At 44.0% G+C, this 12,369-nt stretch overlaps 1 protein-coding gene across 1 annotated transcript in view; it reads left to right on the top strand.

Annotated features, from left to right (window-relative positions):
• Positions 1–3,247: 3,247 nt before the first annotated feature.
• The window catches only part of DICER1 (dicer 1, ribonuclease III), a 73,586-nt gene continuing 64,464 nt past the window's right edge, over positions 3,248–12,369 (top strand). The window contains 1 exon segment of the mRNA XM_025869413.2: positions 3,248–4,243. The gene's annotated coding sequence lies outside the window, so the exon portion shown is untranslated.

Here is a 12,369-nt window from a genome sequence, read left to right as displayed (position 1 = left end):
GGATAAATACCTAGTAGTGCAATTGTTGGACCGTAGAGTAGTTCTATTTTTAACTTTCTGAGGAACCTCCATACTGTTTACCAGAGTGGCTGCACGAGTTTGCATTCCCCAAATGGTGATTTTCTAATTCCATTATTCCTTCTAAATTTATTAGTTACATTCTAGTATAAGGATGGCCTGTGTCTTCCCCTCATTTATTTACTCATAAAAAAAAAAAAACCATCAGCGTGGACTCATGGATTCTACTTTACTCCATGGGACATAATCTCTACTATCATCATTTATTTTGATGTTCCAATTTCCCAGATTTGGCCAGTGGGAGCCCCTTCAAGCGGACTCCTTTGTCCTTTTGAAATGTCTCCCTCACTCTTCGGGCATTTTCCTATTTTCTGGCGCAATAAGAAGTTCCAGGCTCATCTTATACTTTCTCTGTCCTGACCCTGAAATCAGATCTTTCTTCAAGGAGCCCTGGTTCCTTTGGGTGGAAAATGGTGTTTAGATCTGGGTGTGAGGTATTCTCCTGGCTGTTCGCAGTGTTCCTGCTCAAAGCTCTTTCAGTGGACAGAACTAGGAAGTATATATTCACATGTATATACTTTTTTAAAACGATTTTTATTTATTTGGGAGAGAGAGAGAGAGACAGCACAAGCAGGGGAAACGGCAGGCAGAGGGAGAAGCAGGCTCCCTGCTGAGCAAGGAGCCCAATGCGGGACTCAATCCCAGGACCCTGGGATCATGACCTGAGCCAAAGGCAGATGCTTAACCCACTGAGCCACCCAGGCATCCCGTATATATACTTTTATATATATACTGAAAGCCTTAAGTTCACATCAATACCTCCAATTCCAGTCTGATCACTCAAGTCTTCTTGCTTGTCCACTTTCTGTATTTGTAACCCCGTTCCCCAACAGTGAGAAATCTGGCTTCCATTATCCTCAATATAGTTTTTAATTTGTGTAGTCCCCTTGTGTATATAATCAGCCGCCTGACTTTCCAGGTCTGCACCCCACCTTCCTTTATTTGTGCTCTGATCTCCACACTGGGCGGACTTCCTAGCTGAATAGGGAAATGGCTATATTCTCCTGTGTCGATGGAAAAGCAGAGAGAACTAGTTAGTAGAGAAAGATACAGAGATAAGCAAATACAGAGAAAGAAAAAATCACAGAGGAAGGACACAGAGAGTATCTTTGAGTTCCTGAAAGCTTTCCAACTTTTGGGTTTAGTTCTTTGCTGTAGCTCTATTCCTGCTCCCAGCTTTGTGAGAAGTCCTACAACCTTATGATAAAATTCTTCCCTTTTGGTTAAGCTACTTCAGGTTGGTTTCTGCTACTTGCAAACAGAGAGTCTTAAACAAAGGTATATTTATATCCTGGCTTGTTCTACAAAAAAAAAAAAAATTATGGAAATAATCAGGGCAAAGGGAAAATAAAAATTTCCCAAAGAAAATGCATACCACATGGTACTGTACCGTGGCTTAACATGGGCTGAAATATTAGCTCTAAGATTTCTAGTGATCCAAACAAAGTGTGAAACTCTATCCCTTACAAGAGTTTAGGTCTCCAGATTTAAAAACAAATCAGCAACTGGAGCATGAATAGATAGATCATCGGAACAAAATGCAGAGTGTAGAAGTGAAGTCTTTAACAAATGGCCAATAAGTGGCAAACTGTGTAGCTATCTGGAAAGAAAAAATAATTTGGATCCATCCCTCATCCCATATACTGAATCAGTTCCAAATGGATCAATGTTTAATTGCAAAAGCCTGGAAGTCTAAATGTCACCAATAGAGAATTGGTTCAATAAATTATGGCACACCCCAGCAATAAATGTTATGGGGACTGAAAAAAAAAAAAGCAAGGAACTCTGTATATATTGCTACAAAATATTTCCTGGATATATTATGTAAAAAAAGCAAGGTATGGTAGGTATGTGTAGTATGTTACCATTTTTGTAAATGAGGAAGTCTTGGCTTGTATATGCATAAAAAACTTCTGCAGAAGAGTAAGAAACACTGGTTACCTGTTAGGGGAACAGGTGTGGGAGAGAGTTTCTTTTTATGCTGTTTGATGGATGAACCGTATGTATGTACCACTTATTTTTAAAATTAAATAAAAATTGGTGAAAATCAGACAAACCTGCTGATGGAGAAGCTCAGCCAGTCTTGACAGATTGAAAAGACAGCAGGAGGGGCTAAAAGTTTTACCTGCCCACAAATTCCCACTGCTAGTGGATCCCAGCCTATCTTCACCCTGAGAAGTCATCCTTCTCATAAAGGATTATCTCCAAAAAGCCTTACTGTGTGTTACGGGGGAGGTCTTTGGCTAAGAAATGCTTTTATGGACATCTGCCCAAAGCATTCTATTTCCTAATTTTGCCCATGAACATTCTATGTTTCAGTGAAACTTCAAGCCAATTTATGGTAGATACATGATCAAAATTAAAAAAAAAATTTTTTTTTTTTTTAATTTATTTGACAGAGAGAGCACACAAGCAGGGGGAGCTGGGAGGGAGAGGGAGAAGCAGGCTCCCCGCTGAGAGAGCCCAAGGTGGAGATCCATGTGGAGCTGGATATCAGGACCCTGGGATCATGACCTGAGCCGAAGGCAGACCCTTAACTGACTGAGCCACCCAGGTGCCCCATGATCAAAATTTGAGCACAGTAGTGACTGACTGCACACCAGTCCCAAAGCCAGACTACCTAGGGTTCTAATCTCAGTTGTACACTTATTAGCTGCTTACTTGCTGGAGGTTAGTCAGTTTCTTCAGCTGTTAAAAAGGGGGCAGTTACAACCCCCACCTCACAGGGTCCAGGTTAGTATCACAGGCCTGTGAACCCTAGAGCAGCCTGTTCAATAGCGGTAAAATGTGGGCCACACAAGACATTAAAATTCTTCCAGCACTCACATTCAAAAAAAAGAAACAAGTGAAACTAATGTTTATCCCAACCTAAAAAATATCCCTTCAGCATGTAATCAATAAATGATCAGTGCGATTCTTACATTTTTTTTTTTTTTTCCGTAAAGAACACATACATCCGAGTCCAACCAGCACATCCCAGTCGGGACTAGACAATTTTTAAGTGCCGGGGAGCCACGTGGGGCTGGTGGCTGCTGTATGGAACCCTGTCTCTGGCACGTAGTCGGTGCTAACTGCAAATGCTTAAGATTGGAAGCATGGTCGCTGTTATACCTCCTCTGGAGTACACCAGTCTATCAGGGGGAGTCCTCTGCCAGGGATGCCTTACATTTTGGGCTATTCACAGAATTCTCTTTAAGCCAGTCACGTACTTGACCTCCACCCATACTTCAATTCACAGCCACGCGGTTTGGCAGAGGGTTGCGACCTATGCAAATGAGCAGTTTACATAAGTGGGGCTGCCGTCTCCATCCCATTATCCGGTTATCCCAGTAGTTCCGGGGCGGGGGTGGGGGTGGGGCCTGTTGTCTCCCCAAATGTGGAGGGCCCTGCACCACCACCGCGGGGGAGAACCAGGCGAGTGGGAAGGCCCTTTAAAAAGGGGAGGCGGTGGTAAGCGGAGCGCTGAGCCTCCGGAGAACAATTCCGGCCGTGGGGAAGGGCCACGTTTAGGGGGCGGTGCGTGCCAGAGGGGCAACAATGGAGGCGGACGAACTCCGAGAGCCAGGAGGCTCGGCCGAGCTGAGCGGGCGCCCCGCACTCTCGGCACGCGGGCCCAGGACGGCGGCGAAGGCGCCGGGCCACAGGCAGTGGATCTCCCGGGTCCACTCCCGGCGCAGGGCCGCAAACGCCGCCTGGCTTCCGCCTCCCGCGTCTGCTGTCTCCCGGCTCCTGAGTGGCTGCGGGGCCAGGATTAACCTTTCACCGCCGCACTCTGTCCAATCACAGGCTCGCTCTCATGCCGGCGCCGGGCGAGCAGGGCGAGCGCAGCGTGGGGGCGCGGAAGGGGCGGTGCGGGCGCGGGTGGGATTCTCCAAGCGCCTGTGCGCCGTTGCCGCGGGCCGTGCGCGGGCTGCGGGCGAGCCGGGCTCTGCGCAGTCTCCGCAGGCGCCGGCGGGAGGGGTCGAGGCGGAGGCGCGGCGCGGCGTAGGCTGCTCCAGGCCCAGGTGAATGGAGTAACCTGACAGCGGGGACGAGGCGACGGCGAGCGGGAGGAAATGGCGGCGGCGGCGGCGGCGCCGGGCGGCACCGGGAGGCCTGGGCTGTGACGCGCGCGCCGGCGAGGGGTCCGATGGTTCTCGAAGGCCCGCGGCGCCCCGTGCTGCAGGTGAGGCGGGCTCCCGCGGAGTCGCTTTGTGTGCGGGGCGGGGAGCGGCTCCGCCCGGCCCCCGCGCCCGCCTCCGCGCCGAGGCCCGCGTGGGCGCCCGGGCCGGGACCCGCCGGGGAGGGGAGCCGGCGCGACCAGATGGCGCGGCCTCGCCTGGTCCCGGGCGGCGCGGCCTGCGGGCCGGGCGTCCCCCGCGCCGGGCTCCGCGCTGCCCCGACCGCGGCGCCCCTCCGGAGTTGGCGCCTTGGGGGTACTCGGTGCGGTCGCGCTGGCGGCGGCCGCGGGCGCCTCCGCATCGGGCGTGGAGCCGTCCTGCCGCCCGCCGCGCCCGAGGAGAGCAGGCTTTGACAGGTCCGGGTACGCACGCGGGAGCGGTGCGGGACCCGCGGCGGCGTCCGGGGAGCATCCTCGGGACCTGCGGCGGCGGCGCCCCCCCCCCCCCCCCGCGCGCGCCGGGCCTCCTCGGAGGGCAGGAAGGCCGGCTGTCGGGGCTGGCAGGGAAGCTCGAGCCTTCGGGTCCCGCCCGGGGAGGATTGTTCGTGTTTACTGGCAGGTGACCAGATCTGGGTCCCCTGGGGCGGGTGGCCGAGGCCATCTTTTCGCCCCTCCCCTCTGATGTTTTTGTTGCCAGAACGCCGGAACCCCGCAAAGGAGCCTTTCTGGAGGGTTTTTCAATCTTCGGGAAGTGAGTGTATGTTTTAGGTTAGCACATCAGATTTATGTGGATTGTCTAGAAAAGCTGAGCTGCCCCGAATTCGGGCTTTGCCCGCAGCAGAGCTTAACAAACCACGTAATGTATCTCTAATAGCATTCTGAGAACAGGGATGAGTGGGGAGTCCTTTGCTCTGTAGAGTTCAGTCAGTGCTTTTGTGAAGGAAGTCATTCTTCTGGCAACACGTTACCGATCCATATGAAAAGTCTAAGCTTTCTTAGGACTATCACACTTAAAAAGCATTCATCTTTTTAAAGAGTGAGTATTTGAAGTCTGTGCTGCTTGGAGGTGCTTCTGGCTTTGAATTTTCTGAATCTTTACAATCCCGATTTTCAGTTGTTTTCTGTTGCTTGTTTTTTAAGTTGCAGCACACTCAGGGAATGGAAAAGGGCAGGAGTGAGGAGTTAAGTAACTTGGAAAATATATATTTTAAAATGTGCTTTAATCAAACGTTCACTGAATTGAAAATGTATTGCTGTAAACATTAAATTTCCTAAATAAGAGTATGCATCTTAACCAGGAGCTCCAGTAATTTGGGTAGATGGTGGCACAGGATTCTGAATGAGACCTGCTAGGCAATAGTGATTTTAGCACTATTAATATTTTGGGGAATATTCTTAATATCTAGGCTCTGGAATAAGGTTTATTTTGCAAAGTGTTGTCTTTAGAGCCAGCTACTACCTGTGGTACATGTATATTCTCTGGAGCCTATGACACACACACACATATACACACCCACACACACACATATAATTGTTTTAGAACTTCATTTTAGGCCGTATCAAACTTACTCTGTTTATAGGTTAGAAATACTATAAAAATTGTCTTTAAAATGGTCACTATGGACATTTAAATGGTAACATGGGTTAATGGATTTATTCATGGCATCAACATGCTGTTTTAAGAAAAGATGTATTAGTCAGTTTGGGGAGAAACGATCTTTTCCTGCCATTATTTTAGGTATATGCTATCATCTCCTCATTAAAGGTTAAGACTGTCTCCTGTATTTTGCCGGTGGCTCTTGTATGAGTCGTATAGTGAGGTTTGGCCATTGCTGAGTTTTCTTGTCTTGGTTTTAGAAGACATTTTATTTTGATGTGGCTCATGATTCTTACTTGATAGTGATTTTGTGGTGTTACATAGTTGGTAGCTCTTTAGGTGTAGTGCTGCCTTCTAGGAAGGATGACTTATGGCATTGAGATGATTTATTCCCGGGCACTCTCTGACAAGTGAGATGCTGGTTTCGTTTGAGAAAGTAGGTATTTCATAGAGGTTCTCTCACTCATCACCTTAACGTTCTGTGGTCATTTCTTGTGGCAAAGGAAAGAAGGGACACACTTATTAATAAAAAGTGCCTCGTTACTATGTGCCGAGATGTTTCAGTTGCCTTTATATACATTCTCATTTAATCCTCACTGCGACCTCGAGGCAAACTCAATATTATCCTTATTTTACATGCAAGGAAACGAAGACTCAGATTATTGACCTGAGTTATGAATCTCGAAGTGGCAGTCAGGAATTCAGTCGTGGTTGATTTCAGAGGCCTGTGTGTGGGCCCTTTGCATTGCACTGCACTGCATTGTTGTGCCAAGTGGATTTTAGGAGAAAAACCTGCATGGCATGCAGGTAAGTCCTTAGTTAATATCCGTTGAATGGATGAAACCCTTTCTAACCTTAAATATTCTGGTGACTTCTGATTATCTGAATAATTCAGAGTTTTTCCCTTTTTTGTGGTAAAATATGCATCACAAAATTTACCGTTTTAACCAGTTTGGTGACCTTAAGTATATGCATGTTGTTTTGTAACTATCACCACCATCCATCTTCAAAATTTTTCATCATCTTCAGCTGGAACTCTGCCCTTATTAAACACTAACTCCCCCTTCCACCCACCTCTCAGACCTGGGCAGTCACCATTCTTCTGTCTCTCTGGATCTGACTGCTCTGGGAACCTCATATCATTGGAGTCCTACAATGTTTGTCCTTTTGTGACTGGCTTATTTTACCTAGCATAGTCTTCAGGGTTCATTCATGTTGTGTGTCAGCATTTCCCTCTTTTTTAAGGCCTAATAATATTCAATACACATACACATTTTGTTTATTTTTCCATGGATGAAATTTACCTTGGGTTGCTTCTGCCTTTTGGCTTTGTGAATAATGCTGCTCTGAACATAGATGTACGGGTATCTGTTTGAGTCCCTGCTTTCACTTCTTTTGGGTGTATACTCAGAAGTGGTCAGACTGTTTCTCGGTCATCAAAACCCTCAATTCAGAATTTATTGCAATATGAGTTTTCCGAGGGTTGTTCCAGGCAGTTATACTATCCAATAAACAATTCCTCTGTGTTAATAAAAGACTTTAATCTCCTTGAGGCCCAGGATTTACTCCTTTTTATGATCTTTCTTCCTACCACTGGCAAGTGGATGTTCAAGTAGCTGAGGTTGTTGAGTTGCTTCATCCTGGGGCTTTGTTGCGCTCTGGTGTCCGGTGGGTGCTCGAGGAAGAGACTGGCAAGGCCTGTGTTTCACTTGTGTAAATATTAAGTCGAAGCCAAGTGATTTATCTTGTTTACCTTGTGCTCTGCTTTTTGGACATTCAACAGTTTACTTCATTCAGAAACCCCAGTGGATGGATATGTATTATACTAGCTCTTATTCACAGGTTTCTTTGTAATATTTTTCCTATCGTTATGCACTTATGACTTGCCAAAGGAGACAGGAATCTTAGGAGACAGCATTATCTCTTTTAGTGGATCTTTTAGTCCTTATTTTCTGATTGTTTACCAAATCTTTTGCATGATCCAGGATGATTTTTAGTTGTTTTTTTTTTAAGATTTTATTTATTTATTTATTCATGAGAGACAGACAGAGAGAGGGAGGGAGAGGCAGAGGGAGAAGCAGGCTCCCAAGGAGCAGGGAGCCCGATGTGGGACTCGATCCCAGGACCCTGGGATCATGACCTGAGCCGAAGGCAGACGCTTAACCATCTGAGCCACCCAGGCGCCCCAGGATGATTTTTAGTTGTAACTAATTTCTACTAAAGCGATTCTAGTATTAGTACAGCGATGTAGAGACACCTGTTTATTACTTTATTATTTGTCTACTTGAGAAAGGATTTGAAATTGTCTTACACTATAGGTTTGAGATGACTGAAAATTATGGCAAAGGTTGAGGGGTAGAGTATGGAAGTTGCTAGAGGGAATTAGAGGAGAGAGAGACTTAGGGCAAGGATGGCTCAGCATCTGTGTGTAACTAAAGAGTTGTTTTTTTTTTATTTTTATTAGTCAAAGCAAAAGAGGAAACGACGAATTATAGTTGGCATTGATTAATGGGAGGAAGTATACCAAGAGAAGCAGACTTTTCTCTTGTACAAAGAATAATTAATCGTTTGGATTCTTGCATTAAACAACGTTAACAATATATGGAGAGAATGTTTTGCGTTTTACAGTATATGATAGGGAAACATTTTTCACATGCCATTTTAGAGAATGTGGATAAAAGCCTCAGGCATAATAGAAAAGCAAGCTTTAGTAATATAGGTGTGTATCAGTCTGGTAATTTGATTCAGTAGAGTTTAGTTAATTTATCTTTCAGCTGATGTCCCTGAAATATCAATTGTCTCATTCAGGCTTTTGACAGATGCTGAATAACAATCCGTTCGCAAATGAACTCTTTTCTGGACAGTATAGGCAGTCAGGATTCTCTCTGCCTGTCTTTAGGAATGTGTGTTGGTTGGCTTTCCTTATGTGGTGGTGTATACTCTGTGAATGAATGCAGAGAGAAGAGCAGTATTTTTGAGGCCTAGCTGATGAAATTTAAATTTTCAGTCATGTAAAGCCTTTGTTAAAATAAATCCCTAGTACAAAGTGGCTTTCCTGTTTATCTGAAATTGTCAATGAATTGTTGGTACTCTCAAAATACAAAGTTGCTTTACATTCTAAATAAGTGACTAAGAAGGTGCCCCAAGAAAACATTGTCTGAGGATGTCAGTAAGCCTGTTAACTAGAAAGAAGACATAAAGTAATGACATTTTGGCCAGAGTGTTTTCATTTTCGAGGCTCATGGTGATATTAAATGTTTTGGATGTGTAAAGGTTTATGAGAGTAAGGATGGAACAGTGCTGGGCGTAGTAGAAGGTGCTCAGATTTGTTGAATGAATAGACTGGTTTATATTTAATTTTTTAAAGTGCTTAGAAGCTAAGATAGATTTATGGAGAATAATATTATATATTAAGGCTTTTAAAAAGGTCGTTACTCTTCTGATTTTGGACCAGTCATGCTGTCTCATTCTTGATTCCCCTCCATTTGTGATGTCCGTATGACTAGGTGAATAGAAACATTGTGGACTGAGAGAAGTGTTAAGAATTTCATAGAAGAAAAGTGCTGGGGCGCCTGGGTGGCTCAGTCGCTTAAGCGTCTGCCTTCCGCTCAGCTCATGATCCCAGGGTCCTGGGATCGAGCCCCCCATCTGGCTCCTTGCTCAGCGGGGAGTCGGCTCCCTCTCCATCTCCCTCTGTTCCTCACCCCACTCGCGCTGTCTCTCAAATAAATAAAATATTTTTTTTTAAAAAAGAAAAGTGCTATAAGAATTGGGAGTTTTGCTGGTATTGAAAGCTTTCTCGGTGTTGAAGCAACCTCACTCTGGTAGTTGTGGTGGTGGTTCTGTTTTAGCTGACAGCTCAATGTATACACTAAAGTAGCGATTTAAAAAACACATTTGGAGAGTCTTCTGGGAATTAGAAAATGTCAGCAAACCAGTTCAGAATTTTAAAAATAATGTATGTAAAGAACTCATATAATGAGAGAAGGATCTCAGTTTAAAAAATTGATCTTTGAAGTGGTAGAAAGGTTCTTTGCCTAAAGAGTTAGATCAGTGACCGTATTTGAGGGGGAAAAGAAAGGCAGTAGACTTGTCTAAAACTTTTGAAGATTCCAGGATTTCTGTCTCTCTGTTGGTAATAGCCCAGGAAGGCAGAATTAACGTGAGGAACCCAAAGGTTTGAATGGCCTCATGAGGACTCTGATTGGTGGTATTTTAAGCTTTTTCCACCTTGCAAAATTAAATATTAATATTTTATCAGAGCATTATAGGGCTGGTGAAGAGCAAGTATTTGATGTCAGAGAAACCAGGGTTCAAATGCTGATTCCTCCGATTTGTAGCTAAGGAACTCCGGGCATATGGCAACCTTTCCGAGTGTCCGCTTCCTCACTGGTAAACTGGTCATAATATTACCTACTTGAGGTTGTGAGGAAAAAATGAGTTTCTTAAACTCTCAGCCCACTTCTGGCACGTAACATTTGATAACATTTAGCTGATACTATTTTTCTTTTATCTGCATTAGAGAAAATCTTGCTTGTGTTCCTAATGTGATTACATTGTGATTCCCCCCAAATTATTACTATAGAGATGTATGTCCAATACATTTATAATGGAAGATGAAAGAGGGGAGGGCTTGAGAGCAGTATTTTATAGGCAAGTTCTATACTGAGAATTGCCTGCACTGTAGCAAATGATTCAGCTGTCTTACTTGGGTCTCTGTAATAGTGATATCAAATGTAATAGTGTCTTAATATTGCTAACTCTCCCTAAATAACCCTTATTCTTCTATTAGGCATGAATAAATACATTGTCCCTGTATCCGTATTTCAGACCAACATGAACTTTTTATATATCTATCACACGTCCTTGGTGTAGGCCAGTGGTCTTACTCATTGGAGACTACTGATTTGATGAAAAATGTGAATCTTACTCCAGAAAAATGTACATGCTCATAATTTTACATAAAATTATAGGAGGTGCAGGGACCCCTCCTGAATCCTATATGTAGATGCTTGATTAGGCTATGTCTACGCATATGGAGCCAAGTAATAGGTTACCTAAGGAACAGTGACACAGTTCTGGGTGATTGAGGCACAACTCCCACGTGATTGATGGAATGGAACGAACAGTGCGAAGTAATGTGTGGTTAAGAAACCTCTGCTTTAGTTTGGCTTTACTTCTAAATAACTAGCTGCATGTTAAGGGCAGATCACCTTGGCCTTTCTAGACTTGGCTTTAATTTTCTCACTAGTAAAATTGAGAACGTTTACAAGTCTCTAAATATCTTATAGTCAGTCATCTTTGAAGCACCCATATAATTCTGGGACCTCTCTGTTTCAAGCTGAGATTCTTATTTTTTAAAAATCTTTTTTTTTTTTTTAAGATTTATTTATTTATTTGACAGAGGGAGACACAGCGAGAGAGGGAACACAAGCAGGGGGAGTGGAAGAGGGAGAAGCAGGGATCCCACCGAGCAGGGAGCCCGATGTGGGGCTCGATCCCAGCACCCTGGGATCATGACCTGAGCCGGGGGCAGACGCTTAACGACTGAGCCACCCAGGCGCCCTGAAGCTGAGATTCTTAATTAAATATGAGGCATGGAAGAGGGAGGCTGCTTTTTTTTTTGGCATATTAAGGTTGGTGCACAGTGACCATGAAAAGGGGACGATGGCCTTGTGAGCTGTTCTGAGCAGGGAACATAAGATGAAAACCCCTGGGAAATCGTCTTGGAAAGTAGAAGAGAGCCAGATTTTGCCTTGAATGGATGGCAGAATCAGAGACAGTGGAGTCTTTTCATTTTCTGTCTCTGCTCCTAGTACAGCTTAGTAAATGCTTGTTAATGAGGGAAAATCTAACAGACTGTTTAAAGCCTTCTATCTGATCAGTATGGTGAAAAGCAGGTAACCCATTGAGAGGCCTCTGAGACTGAATGAGGGGAAAAGTGTCTAATAGACACCCTGCTATTTTAATTTTAAAAGCTTTTGTTTTGTATATAACACTATACTGAGATTACCTAACTTTTCTCAGTCTCGTATAGCTAGGTATTAAAGAGGAGAAATACCTGACTTCTAAATCTTTATATGTACCTGCTACATATAATAAACTGTTTATTAATCTTAGACCAAACATAATTCTGGGTATTTTAAGGAAAAGGCAGGATTTTGTTGATAAAAATAGGTGAACAAATGATAAAACAACCTAAATTAGGCATTTGAATGCAGTTTGTAAATTGAACAGGCATTAAGACAAGCTGTAATTTCTTGTGTCTCTCTCTGTCAAATAAGTAAAGTCTTTAAAAAAATGCAATTAGTATCTTTGAAGGAATCTTTCTTTTTTGCTTATCCAATATATGGCCTTTAGTTTTCAGCCCTTCTTCAATAAAATATGTGAAATAAGGTATTGCCAAATAGTGCTTTCCTTTTGGGATATGTTTGTAAAAAAAATCTCCACTGACATATGATGCAGTTCTGAAGGAGAATATTGGTTTTATACTCAGTCTTTGTAAACACCGAGCTTTTGTGTTGTTAAACATTGGGAGAATTCTGGGAAGTTTTTTTTTTTTTTTTTTAGCTTGTGAGTTGGGTCTGTACTTTGG

The sequence above is a fragment of the Callorhinus ursinus genome, unplaced genomic scaffold, assembly GCF_003265705.2.
Source record: "Callorhinus ursinus isolate GAN/ISIS: 27379988/994484 unplaced genomic scaffold, GSC_fseal_2.0 scaffold8, whole genome shotgun sequence".
Classification (NCBI taxonomy): domain Eukaryota; kingdom Metazoa; phylum Chordata; class Mammalia; order Carnivora; family Otariidae; genus Callorhinus; species Callorhinus ursinus.
This window is presented reverse-complemented; position numbering and strand designations above follow the sequence as displayed.